At 42.0% G+C, this 15,000-nt stretch overlaps 1 protein-coding gene across 3 annotated transcripts in view; it reads left to right on the top strand.

Annotated features, from left to right (window-relative positions):
- The window catches only part of LOC113814477 (dual oxidase maturation factor 1), a 71,237-nt gene that overhangs the window by 21,844 nt on the left and 34,393 nt on the right, over positions 1-15,000 (top strand). Inside the window, exon 1 of one of the 3 annotated variants that reach the window (XM_027366508.2) lies at positions 9,211-9,401. The exons of the other annotated variants lie outside the window; for them this stretch is intronic. The gene's annotated coding sequence lies outside the window, so the exon portion shown is untranslated. Of the gene's footprint in view, positions 1-9,210; positions 9,402-15,000 lie in introns of those variants that run through there. 3 annotated transcript variants of the gene reach the window in all.

Below are 15,000 nucleotides of genomic sequence, written 5' to 3'. Positions count from 1 at the left end.
TCTCTCTCTCTCTCTCTCTCTCTCTCTCTCTCTCTCTCTCTCTCCTCTCTCTCTCTCTCTCTCTCCCTCTCTCCCTCTCTCTCTCTCTTTACCTATCTATTTATCCATTATATCCCATCTATCTATCTACTTACCTACCTATCTCCTTACCTATTTCCCTGATATCATGTTTACTGTATAGTTATATCACACATTTCACCTGTCTATTTGCAGGAGGGAAATTAGATGATATCATAAACTATTTCCAAAAGTTATTAAATACAAATGATCTTTAATTATAAAACCCGAGAATTATGTTCATTTCTAGTCCATTATCCATTAGCAAAAGTTAAGTACGTGTCATTGTCTATTTCAAATCTACCAAATCTCAAAAGCTACATTGTCAATTTCTAATATAACTTCTATTCTCAAAAAAAGCTAAAGAAATGACTCTGCTCACTTCTAATAGATCACCTCAACGGCGAAAGAAATGAATGAATGGTTGGTTCTCGGTTAATGATAATTACTGACCTGATACCGAGCAGTCATTAAACATATTAGTCCCGGTCGTAAAATGTGATATCAATTAAATCTTCTGCGGGGAATTAAAAGCTGAACCGTGACCGACTCTCCCCGCTGCAATTTACACATAATCCATTAACACATGGAACCACATACCTACACACACACACACACACACACACACACACACACACACACACACACACACACACACACACACACACACACACACACACACACACACACACACACACACACACACACACACACACACACGCAATATACAAGAGCATACTCTCCGTTGCATATGCTAATTCATACGCACATACGCGGCCCGCCATGCCTCGTCATACTCAGACAGATAATTAGCGATCGGGATTCCGTAACGAAAAAAAAGGGTTATTAAAGCGGTGATGACCCTTATTTCACAGCTGAGGACGCAGGTCATGACACGAGCTCTCTACGGCGTGACTCGCTCGAAGGCAGTGACGCGCCGGGGGGGAAGGGGGTGTATGTGGGAGGGAAGAAGTACACGCGCACTCACGAAAGATGGATAGATATACATGAATATATATATATACGTATATATATATATATATATATATATATATATATATATATATATATATATATATACGTATATATATACTACACATACTATACATAAATATGTTTTCTTTCTCAATACATTTTTCATCCTATCCCTATAAGTTTAGATTTAGATATGATATATATGTTTATATATGTTCATATATGATATATATTATATATATGATATATATGATAAATATGATATATATGATATTTAGTTTAGATAGATATGAATATATATATATATATATATATATATATATATATATATATATATATATATATATATATATATATATATACGTATATATACTGCACATACTATACATAAATATGTTTTCTTTCTCAATACATTTTTCATCCTATCCCGATAAGTTTATTTTTCTTTCGACGCGTCACGTTAAGCGTAATTCTTGCTCGGAAAGTCTGCACAGATATGGAACCGGTATTGATGTGGAACCGCCTGTAAGCGCCGTTTCCCTGCAGTGGAATAGAGTGAGTGGGATCAGCTGATAACTGCTTTGGGTCATGAGGATGCTGGAAGGGAAAGAAAGAGAAATGGAAAGAATATATATACATACATATGTTTGCATAGATATATATATATATATATACATATATATACGCACACACACACACAGACACGCTCACACACACATACGCTCACACACACACACGCTCACACACACACACAAACACATACAACTACACACAATTACACACACACTACACACAACTACACACAATTACACACAACTACACACAACTACTCACACACAGATATACACAGACAGACAGATAGACAGACAGACAGCGATACACACACACGTCTACATCTCACCATCCCTCCCCTCCCCTCCCCTCCCGCCCACACACCGAGCGAGAGAAAAGATGATAGAGTGCTTCCCAAACCAGTCCGCGGCACCCAATCCCGCCCAGGAATCTAGAAAGGGCGGGATCAGGCCAGGCTAGGTCACCGCCACCGCCGCCGCAGTCGTAAGTCGTAAGTCGCCGCCCGTTCTCTCTCTCCTCTCTCCGTCGACGCCGTTCCGTAGTCCGGCGGGTCGTAACTTTCACTCAGCTGATCGGCGGTCGCTGGGGGAGGGGGGGGGGAGGCCACGGTGGGGGTGAGGGGAGGGGGAGGGCGCTTCGGAATCAAATGTAAAAGAAAAAATGGTGAAAATATGTATAAGACGAAAGGGACTCCGATGAGGAAAAGTAGAGTTGTATTTTTTTGTTGTTGTTTTTTGTAGAAATTTGCGTGTTTGTTCGTTATTTTTGATTCGTTTGAATTAATTCGTGTTGTTTTTTTTTTTTTTTCTTCTTCTTTTCTTTTTTGAGAGGTGGAAGGTTGCGAAAGATTTTTATTTCCTTAAATGCAAAGATTAATTGTTACTTATAATTCACCTGCTTTATTTTTTTTTCTTTTTTTTTTTTGGGTGGGGGGGAAGGGGGTCAATTTTATCAGTTTATGTGTTTTTTGAAGATTAATTGATTAAAGTACAGGCTCCGTGGCACTCTCGTCTGCTAGGAATGTGACAAGTTTTTTCCTCATTCTTCCAAGAATATAACAAGAAATTTCTCAAGTACTTTTGACATTCAGTAATAACACCGAATATATATATATATATATATATATATATATATATATATATATATATATATATATATATATATATATATATATATATATATATAAAGAAAAAAACGCCGTATTTGGTTTATTGGAAAGAAAGAAATGTAAACAAATATTTTAAACACAAAATACAAAGAAAAAAACGCCGTATTTGGTTTATTAGAAAGAAAGAAATGTAAACAAATATTTTAAACACAAAATGCAAAGAAAAAACGCCTTATTTGGTTTATTAGAAAGAAAGAAATGTAAACAAATATTTCTAAAAATGAAAATCCAGAAAAAAAGGTAAACAAGTAGTTACATAACTCAGCGATCCTTCACTACCCTGATGACGTCATAGGATACGAGTAGTGACGTCATAGCCGGTGACCTCAGACAGAAACGAGATAAGAAAGAATAAAAGATAAGAACACAAGGATTGGAAAAGTAAAAGGGAAGAAAATCTAAGAGAAGAAAGAAAAAAAGAAAAACTGCCTAAGATATCATCTTTAGTAAGAGTGAAAGAATAAAGAAAAATGTTCAATATCATCGTTGGGAAAGGATATGACGAAAGGTTAAGGGAAAGGAGGAAGGTCAGCTGTTTTTTTCTGTTTCCCAGCTGTCTGAACAGGAGGGGGCGGGGCTGACTCACATAAGAGGCGACATTCCTCATATAAGGTGTGTCAAGGGGGGGTTACAGTGCCATTTGCTACTCTCTCTCTCTCTCTCTCTCTCTCTCTCTCTCTCTCTCTCTCTCTCTCTCTCTCTCTCTCTCTCTCTCTCTCTCTATCTTTCTCTATTTATTGCCTTTCTCTCTCTGTGTCTGCTTTCTCTTCTTTTTTCTATCTCCTGTCTCCTCTTTTCTGCTCTCTCTCTCTCTCTCTCTCTCTCTCTCTCTCTCTCTCTCTCTCTCTCTCTCTCTCTCTCTCTCTCTCTCTCTCTCTCTCTCTCTCTCTCTCTCTCTCTCTGTATTTCGTATCTTTCTTTCTCTGTTTCTGCTTCCGTCTGCCTGATTATCTGTCTCTTTTCTCTTTCTTTTCTGTCTTCTGTCTCTCTCTCTCTCTCTCTCTCTCTCTCTCTCTCTCTCTCTCTCTCTCTCTCTCTCTCTCTCTCTCTCCATCTCTCATCTCTCTCTCTCTCTCTCTCTCTCTCTCTCTCTCGCTTTCTCTCTTTATCTATCTGTCTGTCAATAAATCTATCTATCTACCTATCTATTTATCCTCTTTCTCTTTCTCTCTCTTACCCCCTGCTAGAATAAAGTAATAAAAAATAGCTAGGTACACTGTCTGAAAGTGACGTTGTAGAAGTAGCAGCAGCCTGTACTTTACGGTTCTTATAAGGGATAAGGTCTTAACTGAATGCCCATCAGAACCTTATAGAAGGGGTCCTTATCTGGCACTCATGCACGATCCTGATTAATGGCACTTTGGCTCTGACTCCCTCTCTCCCTCCTTCCCTTCTCCCTTCCCGTTCCCCCACTTCCTCCCTCTTTCCCTCCCTCTCGCCTCTACCCCTTCCCCTTCTCCCCATCCATACTACTCCGTTCCCCCCTCTCCCTCCCTGTTCCCCCTCTCCTTTCCCCTTTCCCCCTCTCCTTCCCTGTTCCCCCTCTCCCTCCGCTATCCTCCTCTCCCTCCCAGTTCCCTCTCTCCTTCCCTGTTCCGCTTCTCCCTCCCAGTTCATTCTCTCCTTCCCCGTCCCACTCCATATTCCCCCTCTCCTTCCCCGTCCCCACTCCCATCCCCCCCTCTCCCTTCTACTTCCCCGTTCCCCCTATCTCCCCTACCCCCAGCCCCTCTCCCTTACCCCCGTCCCCCTCTCCTTCCTCGTTCCCCTTCTCTCTCCACCTCTCCATCCCCCTCTCCCTACCTTACCCCCGTCCCCTCCCCCCCCCTCCGTTCCCCATAGCAAAGAGTGGAGTGAAAGCTAAATGGGAAGGGATGACAGGAGGACCTCTGGCCATAGCTACCACCTTGACCTGTACACGCGAAGTAGAGAAAGAAAAAAATAACTTTCGGTAAGTGAAAACACACCGTCAAGTGACCATTCTACGTTATATTACCGCATTCGAGTTATTAAAGAGTTGTATTCAATCCTTCTAATCGATTTTGTCGCAGATTTAATAGGGGGTTTTAGATCGCAATTGAGATCTGACGGAAAACAGCGAAATCCCAAAAAGTATCGGTCAGCGGGAAGAGAAGACGAGACCCAGCGTCTTTTTTGGGGTCGCGACGGACTCCGACGAAACCCAGTGAAACCCCAGAAAGTATCGTTTAAGGAAAGGAGACGAGCGTGACGTCGAAGAAGCTGCGATGTTCCTAAAGTCGTCAGCGGCGATGACTGGGAGATCCCCGTCGGTGGGCGTGGAGGGCAGGGTGGGCAGTGGGCGGCCGTCGCTCGCTTTTTCTGCCTCGCCTTCGGGTCGGCTTGTCGGGTTGCTCTCTCTCTCTCTCTTGCTCTCTCTTTCTTGGTCTCTTCTTTTTTTCTGGTTTTCTTTTTTGTATTGTTCCTTTCTCTGTTTTTTTGGTTAGTTAGGTATCTAGTATGTTTTGTTTTGGGTTTTATTTTTTCTTTCTTTCTCTCATTCTCTCTCTCTCTCTCTCTCTCTCTCTCTCTCTCTCTCTCTCTCTCTCTCTCTCTCTCTCTCTCTCTCTCTCTCTCTCTCTCTCTCTCTCTCTCTCTCTCCACTTATATATCTACCTATCTATCTTTTTACATCTTCCTCTCTCTAGCTCTACACCCTCTCTTTCCCTCCGTCTCTCTCTCTCTCACCCTCCTATCTCTCCTTCTCCATCTCTCTTTCTTTCTCCCTCCTCCTTCCCCTCCTTCCTCCCTTCCCCTCCTCTACCTCCTCCTTTGTTCCTTCATCGTGACTTTCTCCCCCAACCTCCGTGATGACTTCACACTGTCACGGGAAAGGCCCAAAAAACCTGTTCGCTTAAGTGGACTCTTCAAGATTTTCAAATAATAACGAGAATGATAACGATAAATGGTGTTGTTACTATGTTATTTTCTTCCTTTTTATCTCTCTCTCGGTTTTATTGAGGAGAAAAAGTCTCGTGACGTTGAAGGTGTCAACTTGTCATTAAATATTAGGTACCTGTCAAGTGATTGCCTTGCTCAAAAAAAAAATAATATTGTTATTATTATTTTTTTTATCACTTCTACTATTGTTGGTAATAATTATATTAATGCTGAGGATGAGAAGAATAAGAATGATAATAACAATGATAATATTGGTATTAAAACTAATTCTAGTGATGATTCATAACTATGATGATAGTAATGATAATAACAATGATATTATCATAGATCATATTAGTGATAATCATAATAATGAAAATAATAACGATGATAATATTAAGAAGAAAAAAGACGAATAAGAACAAAATAACAGAAAACAAGAACATCAACAATGATAATAATAGCAATTATAATAATAATGACTTGCAAATCCCTATTAGAGAAACCCGTAAACACAGGCAAACCGATTATTCATAAGAGAGAGAAAGAAAGAAAGAGAGAGAGAAAGAAAGAAAGAAAGAGAGGAAGAGAGGAGAGAGAAAGAAAGAAGGAAAGAAAGAGAGAGAGAGAAAGAAAGGAAGAGAGAGAAAGAGAGAAAGAAAGAGAGAAGAGAGAGAGAGAGAAAGAAAGAAAGAGAGAGAAAAGAGAAGAAAGAAAGGAGAGAGAGAGAGAGAAATAAAGAAAGAAAGAGAGAAGAAGAAGTAGAAGAAGAAGAAGAAAGAAAGAGAGAGAGAGAAAGAAAGAAAGAGAGAAGAGAAAAAAAAGAGAGAGAGAAAGAAAGAAAGAGACAGAGAAAGAGAGAAGAGAGAGAGAGAGAAAGGAAGCCGCCCCATACCGGCTCACATAGCGGCGCCCTTCTTCTGCGGGCTGTTGGGAGTTCCCCGGGAATATTGGGGTAACGTTCGAGTGCGTGTGAGGGAAGGGAGGGGAGGGGAGGGGAGGGAGGGAAGGAGAGGGAGAGGGGAGGGGAAGAGTGAGGGGGAGGGAGAGGGAGGGGAGGGGAGAGGGAGGGATGGGGGAGGGGAGGGAGAGGGGAGGGAGGAAGATGAGTGAGAGGGAGGGAGAGAGGGAGAGGGTGAGAGGGAGTGAGAGGGGAGGGAAGGGGAGGGGAGGGGAGGGAGAGGGAGGGTGAGGACGTGGAGAGAGCGAGAGAGGGGGAGAGGAGAAGAGAGAGAGAGAGAAGGGGCGAGAGGGGGAAAGGGGCAAAGAGAAGGTAAAATGGAAAAGAGTGAAAATTAAGGAAAGAACAGACCCAAGTGTGGATGGACGAAATACGGAAGAAGGAAGAGGAGATAGAGAAAAATAGGGTATAGAGAAACGGAAAAAAGGACAATGGGAAATAGACAAAAAAATACTTATATACAGGGACTATAGCGATCGAAGATAGAGACCGAAGGGTGATTTTAGCGTGCCAGTTGTGGTTGCCATTAAAGTCCCACTATTGCTCGTCTCTCGGTGATCGTGTGCGCCAGAGTGGAATATATTCGTGTTTGTGGGGAAAAAAAGGTTAATAAAAGTTTGTAAAATAAAAAAAAAGATGCGTACAGAAAGCTAACTGTTTGGCTTATCACGCTTTTCTTTTTCATTATAATTACTGTCATTGTCACTGTCATTAGTATCATTATTATTATCGTTACCATTGCGATGTTATTATTATTAGTAGTAGTAGTAGTATCATTATTATTATCAATATCATCATCACCGTCATCACCATCATCATCATTATCATTGTCATTATCATTATCATCATCATCATCATCATCACCGTCATCATCATCATCACCGTCATCATCATCATCATCATCACCACCACCACCACCACCACCACCATCATCATCATCATCATCATCACCATCATCATCACCACCATCACTCTCACCAACACTACTGTCATTATTATTATGCAGTAACGGTAGTCCTTACCTGTCTTACCTTTCTACTCCTGCCTCCATTTTTTTTCCTAAACATTTACCTATCATACCTCTCCATTTCTTTCCTATTTCTCAATCGCGCTTCGGTAAATTAACCACAAGACTTTCAACATTATAGAAAACGGGGATTGGGTGTTGTTAAATAGTGGATTTGTGGTTAACTTTTAATTCGGATAATGAACTCGTTTTATTTGACTCGGAACCGAAGAATCGTCACTTTCAGTAGAGTTTGGTGGCATATTGTTTTCTTATTTATTATATATTGAAGTTATATTATATTGAAGTTATATTATATTGAAGTTATATTATATTGGTTATATTATATTGGTTATATTATATTGAAGTTATATTACATTGGTTATATTATATTGAAGTTATATTATATTGAAGTTATATTATATTGGTTATATTATATTGAAGTTATATTATATTGGTTATATTATATTGAAGTTATATTACATTGGTTATATTATATTGAAGTTATATTACATTGGTTATATTATATTGAAGTTATATTATATTGAAGTTCGGGGACTTTTTTGTGTGCTTTTGAAAGGATGGTCTAATAACCGTGGTAATTTGGTGTACTTTTCATTACATAATATTACTAGTATATGATATTAATGATAGTGACGAAGACTAGATGGTAGAAAAGAAAGGAGAAAAGGAGGGCTTAGAAGAAGGTGTAAGCAGCAGGTTAATAACGGTAATGATAATAATGATGATTACCAGAGTATCCAAAATACAGAAAAAGAAAAAACAATAGTAATGACAACGTATTAGCCTTTATCAATGTCTTGATATTATTTGCAGCATTAGCACCCATCGTATAAAACAATAAAATGAACAGAAAGTCTGATATTTAGAATATAATCTCAGTCTCGAAGAAACCTGAGCTCACCCCCACCCCACCCCACCCCCTCCTCCGGCCGTCGTGTTCGCCCCCCCCCCTCCGGCCGTCGTGTTCGCCCCTCCCCCCCTCCTATGCCCCTCAGTGGGCGTTACCAGGTGGGCGCTGCAGACTCCGAGCCCGGGATTCCCCCCAAAAGGAGGCGCGTGGCTGACCCGGAAAGTCTCGAATCCACAATGGGACAGTCTCGCAGCAGCTGCCTCGCCAACAACAACACTATCCGTTCGTGCTTTTAGGTTGATCGTTGACTCGAAGCACCGAAGCACCGAAGACGAAGCTGTTCGGGGCTTTGTTTACCTTTTTGGAAACGGTGGCGATGCGCTCTTGTCGTCGTGGATTGATTTAGACTCAGAATTAAGAGCATTCTCAACAAGAGCTCATCAGAATACTAGTCTGCATTCATCTGGAATATATAATTAGAAGAAGAAACAGTACCAAATCCAACGATCTCAATTAACTTCACTATTAAAACACTGCCAAAGAACTTTAGTCGCTTGACGTCGATCAGCTGGTCGAGTCAGTGTAGCAAAGAACGTTAGTCGATCAGCTGGTCGAGTCAGTGTAGCAAAGAACGTTGGTCGATCAGCTGGTTGAGTCAGTGTAGCAAAGAACGTTAGTCGATCAGCTGGTTGAGTCAGTGTAGCAAAGAACTTTAGTCGCTCGCCGTCGATCAGCTGGTTGAGTCAGTGTAGCAAAGAACTTTAGTCGCTCGCCGTCGATCAGCTGGTTGAGTCAGTGTAGCAAGAGCGCAAGGACTTCCAGGATTCGGACCTGTATTTGAGGAAGGACTCCCCCCCCCCCCCACGACCTCCACGCGTTTCCCACCAAGGTAAGCTTCGTCAGCGCAGGATCTCGGCAATGTGCGGAGACAGTGTAATAAGTCCTGTTCGTTACTGAGGGGATATTGTCACTTTTATGGCACATTTTTCTTTTTCTTTTTTTCCCAGTTCCTTCTCTGTAATGGATTGAATCGGTAGTTTAAGAATTTGATTTATAGTATTTAATTAAGGATAGATATTTTAATACTAAAGACATTTTACTGAATTACTAGATTATTATGGTCTTCGAGACAATAGTTCCACCTAATGAAACGTGATATTAACGTTAGAGAAATAATACTAAAGCTTCATATGCACATGAAAAAACGTATTTATCCGTATATAATTACATATATTGTGTACATAGAGCCTTCCTTATGTATATTAGTCTTTTATTTATAGGATTAGTCTGCGTGTTTATGTATACAGAAAGGGAAAAGGCCCACGAAGTTTATTTTCCGTTCTGTTACTTGCACAGTGCATGGTAATGGTTCTCCTGAGCGGCTTCACTTGTTCCCAACCAAACCATGACCGTTTCCGGGGAACGCCTTGCTACCCCCTCCCCCCACCCCGTCCCTTAGCCCCGCCCCTCTTTTTCTACCTCTTTGTTTTCCTCAAAATGGAGAATTCCCCCCCCCAAAAAAAAAAAAAAAAAAAATTGCATTACGTGTGGTGAATCTCGTATCCTGTTTTTTTTTTTTTTTTTTTTATCTGAGTAAATATATTGATGACAGAGATGGAACTAACCTTTTTTTTGTATGTCTCTTGATTTTTCTTTGTTTACTTGATTGGTTGTTTTGTTGCATAGCTTTGTAGACTTCACAAACGTAATGTAAGTTTTCTGTTGAAAATTGAACAGATATTTCTTTCTTGACCATCATTCCGTATTATCTCGCGACTGTAATTTTCTTTACAAGAACGAAAACAAGAACAAGGAGGAACAAAATAATTATTTTTTAGATAAAGATAAGAATAAGAGCAGGTGCAGGAAAGATTCTTATAAACAATTCGATATCACCAACACAGGTCTTTAACGAAAATGAATATGCTAATATGTAAGATAACGAGCACACGTAGAAGCATTTTTAAAAGAACAAAACAAACCGCATTTAAAGGCTTTTGTCCCAAGGATTGTCCCCGCAAGGTTTCAGGCTCGTTCAGGGACAATGACAGATCGGTGTCTTTTATTTATAGGAGTTCTGCTCTCTTGGCCTCCACCAGGTTTTGGGGACTGCTTGAATTCGACAGTCATGTGTCTGTGCGTGATTTTCGAGGTGTGAATGGGAGAGTGGTCCGTCTCACTCTTGCTCTCTTTCTGTGTCTTTGTCTGTCTGTCTGTCTCTGTCTCTGTCTATCTCTCTCACTCTCTTTCTCTGTCTTTCTTTCTCTCTCGCTTTCTTTCTGTCTCTTTCTTTCTCTCTCTCTCTCTCTCTCTCTCTCTCTCTCTCTCTCTCTCTCTCTCTCTCTCTCTCTCTCTCTCTCTCTCTCTCTCTCTCTCTCTCTCTCTCTCACTGTGTGTCGGTGTGTTTGTGTGTGTGTGTGTGTGTGTGTATGTATGTGTGTGTGTGTGTGTCCACTCTCTATCTGTCTGCATAGTCGTCTCGCCAGTCTCCATATCTATCTATCTCCAGAACACATTACACCTCCCATCTATCACATCCAAAATCACATTAATTTATTGCACGTCCAGCTATCGGTCTTAGCTCTGACCCAGTTAGCATTCCTTCACGCACACTCCCGTCGTAGGAAAAGTCACGTGTCTCATATAGCATCTGAACACGTAGTAAAATCGTCTCTAAAGCCATCACTCTCTATTTCCTTCCGGGCATTTAAATTCATGAGCGATAAGAAGTCATTTTGATTATTTTCAATCGAGTGAAAGAATTCATCATGTTGCTCCATTTATCACAGGGAAATGGTGCTGTGATTGTTACATATTTGATACAGACTTCGTTATTTTGACGGCGAGAAATGACGGTTTCGATTTTATGGATTTATGACACGTGACTCGGAGCTTTTCGGGTGTTCGTACAAAATGCAGAGACCTTGATTCGTAATCCACGCGAAATCGAAGTGCTTGGCAGATTTGCGACGCCATATTTTGGATGCAAAAAAAAAAAAAAAAAAAAAAAAAAAAAAAAAAAAAAAAAAAAAAAAGACACGTAAGATCACCAGAAAAAAAACGATTATTAATCATTCCTTGAAATGCGAATAGAATCTGAAAAATCTTTTTATATTTCATTGATGGAGTATTATAAGATTTATCGAGTACGAATTATTACTCGTACATGACCTATGCGGTTTGAGCTTCATTGAATAATTTGATTTCTTCCTCGAAAAAAAAAATCCTTTTGCGGTTGACTTGTGCGATTCTTGGGTTGCAACTTGAGTCAAATCCTGATCTTGCATTCTTCTAAGATTGCGCTCATATTTACTTACAGGAAGGAGATATAACGCGTACTTCCACATGTGTATATAAACCATAAACGATATACCGTATATGTTTATATCTCCCTACCATACAAGTCACACAAATACATACACACACCCCGCTATCTATTTCAGCCTAACGTACATGAACTACATGTGTAGGATTCGTTCCACATGTGTATATAAACCTTAAACAATATACCGTATATGTTTATATCTCCCCACAATACAAGTCACACAAATACATACATACACCCCGCTATCTATTTCAGCCTAACGTACATGTGTAGGATTCGTGCGTTAAGGAGTAAGTGTGTACACATATAAATGCACAGCAGGATTTCCACAGCACTTACGGTCATTAAAGTGAGTCAGTCGTGTGCCACCCATTGAACCCATAACAACGGACTCATGCAACGAGTATGAAACGAAGGGAATCCCGGTTGAGTGAAGGATGACTCATGAGTATTAGTCCGAGCCCCTTCGACCGTAAGGCAGCAAAGCGTGAGAGAGAGAGAGAGAGAGAGAGAGAGTGAGAGTGAGAGTGAGAGAGAGAGAGAGAGAGAGAGAGAGAGAGAGAGAGAGAGAGAGAGAGTGAGAGAGTGAGAGAGTGAGAGAGAGAGAGAGAGAGAGAGAGAGAGAGAGAGAGAAAGAGAGAGACTCGTCTTGTGCGACTTTGCAAGGAAACACTTTCCTCCTCGAGACTGCTTCGCCTCGCTGGGAACCTGACGCAACGTCCGAGTCGTCTTTATCTCTCTGGTCTCTTGTTTTTTTGTTTTTGTTTTTTGTTTTTGGGTTTTTTGTTTTTCTCTCCCTCGCCTCCTCGCGCTATTGTGAGCGGAGCCAAAACAACGCCCTGGGGGATGACGTAACGGTGCCGCCAACAGGGCTGTGTGCCAAAAGGGAGGAAGGAGGTTAGTGCCAATCAGCAACGATGGGCCATGACGGTTATTGTCGGTGGCACCCCAGCTGGAACCTGGCACCCTCCCGAGCCAGTGCCAGTGTCGGCTCTCCCTCTGGCACCCGGCGACAAGATCTCCCTCACAGACAGCCTCCCCGAAACAGCTGTTCGTCACGTAATGTCGAATTTTTGAGAAGTTATGAAGCAATGCCCTTTATTCAGAACAAACGTTACACTTTATAATTTTTTGATATGCAGTTGCCTAACCAGCGCTCTTACATGATGGAAGAATACTCACACGATTATACATTTTGTATATCCCAGTATACATATACACACGTGACATATTATGCAAAACAGATGCTCATGCTGCATTTGCATAAAAAGACGACAGCGTTCCCGCTAAGTGATGCAACGACGAGAGAACCTAAAGACTGACCTTTAGTGAGTAGTAAACGCGAGAGAGAGGTTGCCAGGTGTCGTTTTAAAGTGAATCTGAATATATTTAGCATGTCCTTTGCGTCTTTGCGTTTATGCTACCGTAAAAACCCTAGAAATTAACGTCCAGTAAATATTGATTCCTTATAAAAATAAACATACCACTAAAATTCCCTAAAAGTCACTTAAATAATATAAGTAACACGTCCTCCTACAACTCAAACGTCAAAACAACCCCATCAAAACGTTTACGAGGGTAATTTCCCGTCCAGAGAGGTTTAAAAAAAAGAGCAAATAAGGCAGGGGAGGAGAGAGACTACAAGTGCCCCGTAGCATTCGAGATTAGTGCCACGACATCCGCTTTCCCTCGACTCGGCGGTGCTCAGTCGTCGACGGGGAACTACCCTAAAATGACGACTTCGAAATCTCCCAAGTTTTCCTGGAGGCGGGACCTTGATTTAACGTGTGTCTTAAGCGGGCGAGAATTTGGTGATTTTTTACTCGGTTTTATGGCGTTACTAGGAAATTTTATTGTGGTTATTATTAGTCATTGCGTTCAGGATGTGGTCTGGGTATATAACTAATAATCTATTCATCAGTCGTTCAGGGTATGTTCTGGGTATTTAGCTGTAATCTATTTATCAGTCGTTCAGGGTATGTTCTGGGTATTTAGCTGTAATCTATTTATCAGTCGTTCAGGGTATGTTCTTAGGATTTAGCTGTAATCTATTTATCAATCGGTTTTCTGTGTTTAGGGATCAGACAATCAGATTACGTGTGTGTGTGATGTAGGGAAATCTTTGAATCGACTTTAGCCCGCCTTGAGGTTGCGACGGTCCCTGAACACAAAACACACAATGAAAATGATAATCATCATCATCATCATCAACCTCGCAAAATGTCGATTTTCTTAAGTCATCTGGAGTTTTCACAAGTCGCGACGGAACTTACGACTGAGCGAATTTCGGCGACCTTCTTGCCTCACTCGCTCATGAACAACAACTACCTCCGTTCCCCTCCCCCCTTCACCTCTCTTCTCCTCTCCTTTCCTCTCCTCTCTTCTTTTCTCTTCTCTTCTCTTCTCTTCTCCTCTCCTCTCCTCTCCTCAACTCTCCCTCTCCTCTCCTCTCCTCTCCTCACCTCTCCTTCTCTTTCTCTTCTCCTTCCACGTTCTCTTATCTCTCCTCAACTCTCCCTCTCTTACTTCTCCACTCCTCGTTCTCTACCTCATCTCTCCTTTCCCTCTCTCTCTTCTCCACTCCCCGTTCTCTCCCTCCTCATTCTCTCCCTCTTCTTCCCTCCACTCCTCGTCCCCTCCCTTCCCCCCTTCTTTCCCTCCTTCTCCCCTCCACTCCACATCCTTTCCTTCCCCCTCTCTCTCCCTCTCCCTCCACTCCCCAACCTCCTCCCTTCCCTTCTCCTCTCACTTTCTATCCTCTCCACTCCCCCATTCTCTCCCTTCCCTCTCCTCTCCCTCTCTCTCTCCTCCCTCTCCCCATCCTTTCCCTCCCCCTTCTTTCCCTCCCTCTCCCCCCACTCCCCTTCTCCTCTCCCTTTCTATCCCCTCCACATCCCATTCTCTCCCTTCCCCTCTCCTCTCCCTCTCTCTCTCCTCCCTCCCCCCCTTATCTCCCTCCCTCTCCCCTCCACTCCCCTTTCTCTCCCTTCCCCTCTCCTCTCCCTTCTCCTCCCCCTCCCTCTCCTCTCCCTCTCTCTCCTCTCCCTCTCCCCCTCCACCCCCCTCCTTCCCACTTACATACCATGCGTAAGTAAGTAGGAGGAGCAGGGAATGGGGTGGGTGGGGGGGTAGAAGGATGGAAGGGGGTGGGGTGGGGGGGTTA

This window comes from Penaeus vannamei, chromosome 14 (assembly GCF_042767895.1).
Source record: "Penaeus vannamei isolate JL-2024 chromosome 14, ASM4276789v1, whole genome shotgun sequence".
NCBI classification, from domain to species: domain Eukaryota; kingdom Metazoa; phylum Arthropoda; class Malacostraca; order Decapoda; family Penaeidae; genus Penaeus; species Penaeus vannamei.
The sequence above is the reverse complement of the archived record's forward strand: the minus strand, read 5'-3'. Positions and strand labels throughout refer to the sequence as shown.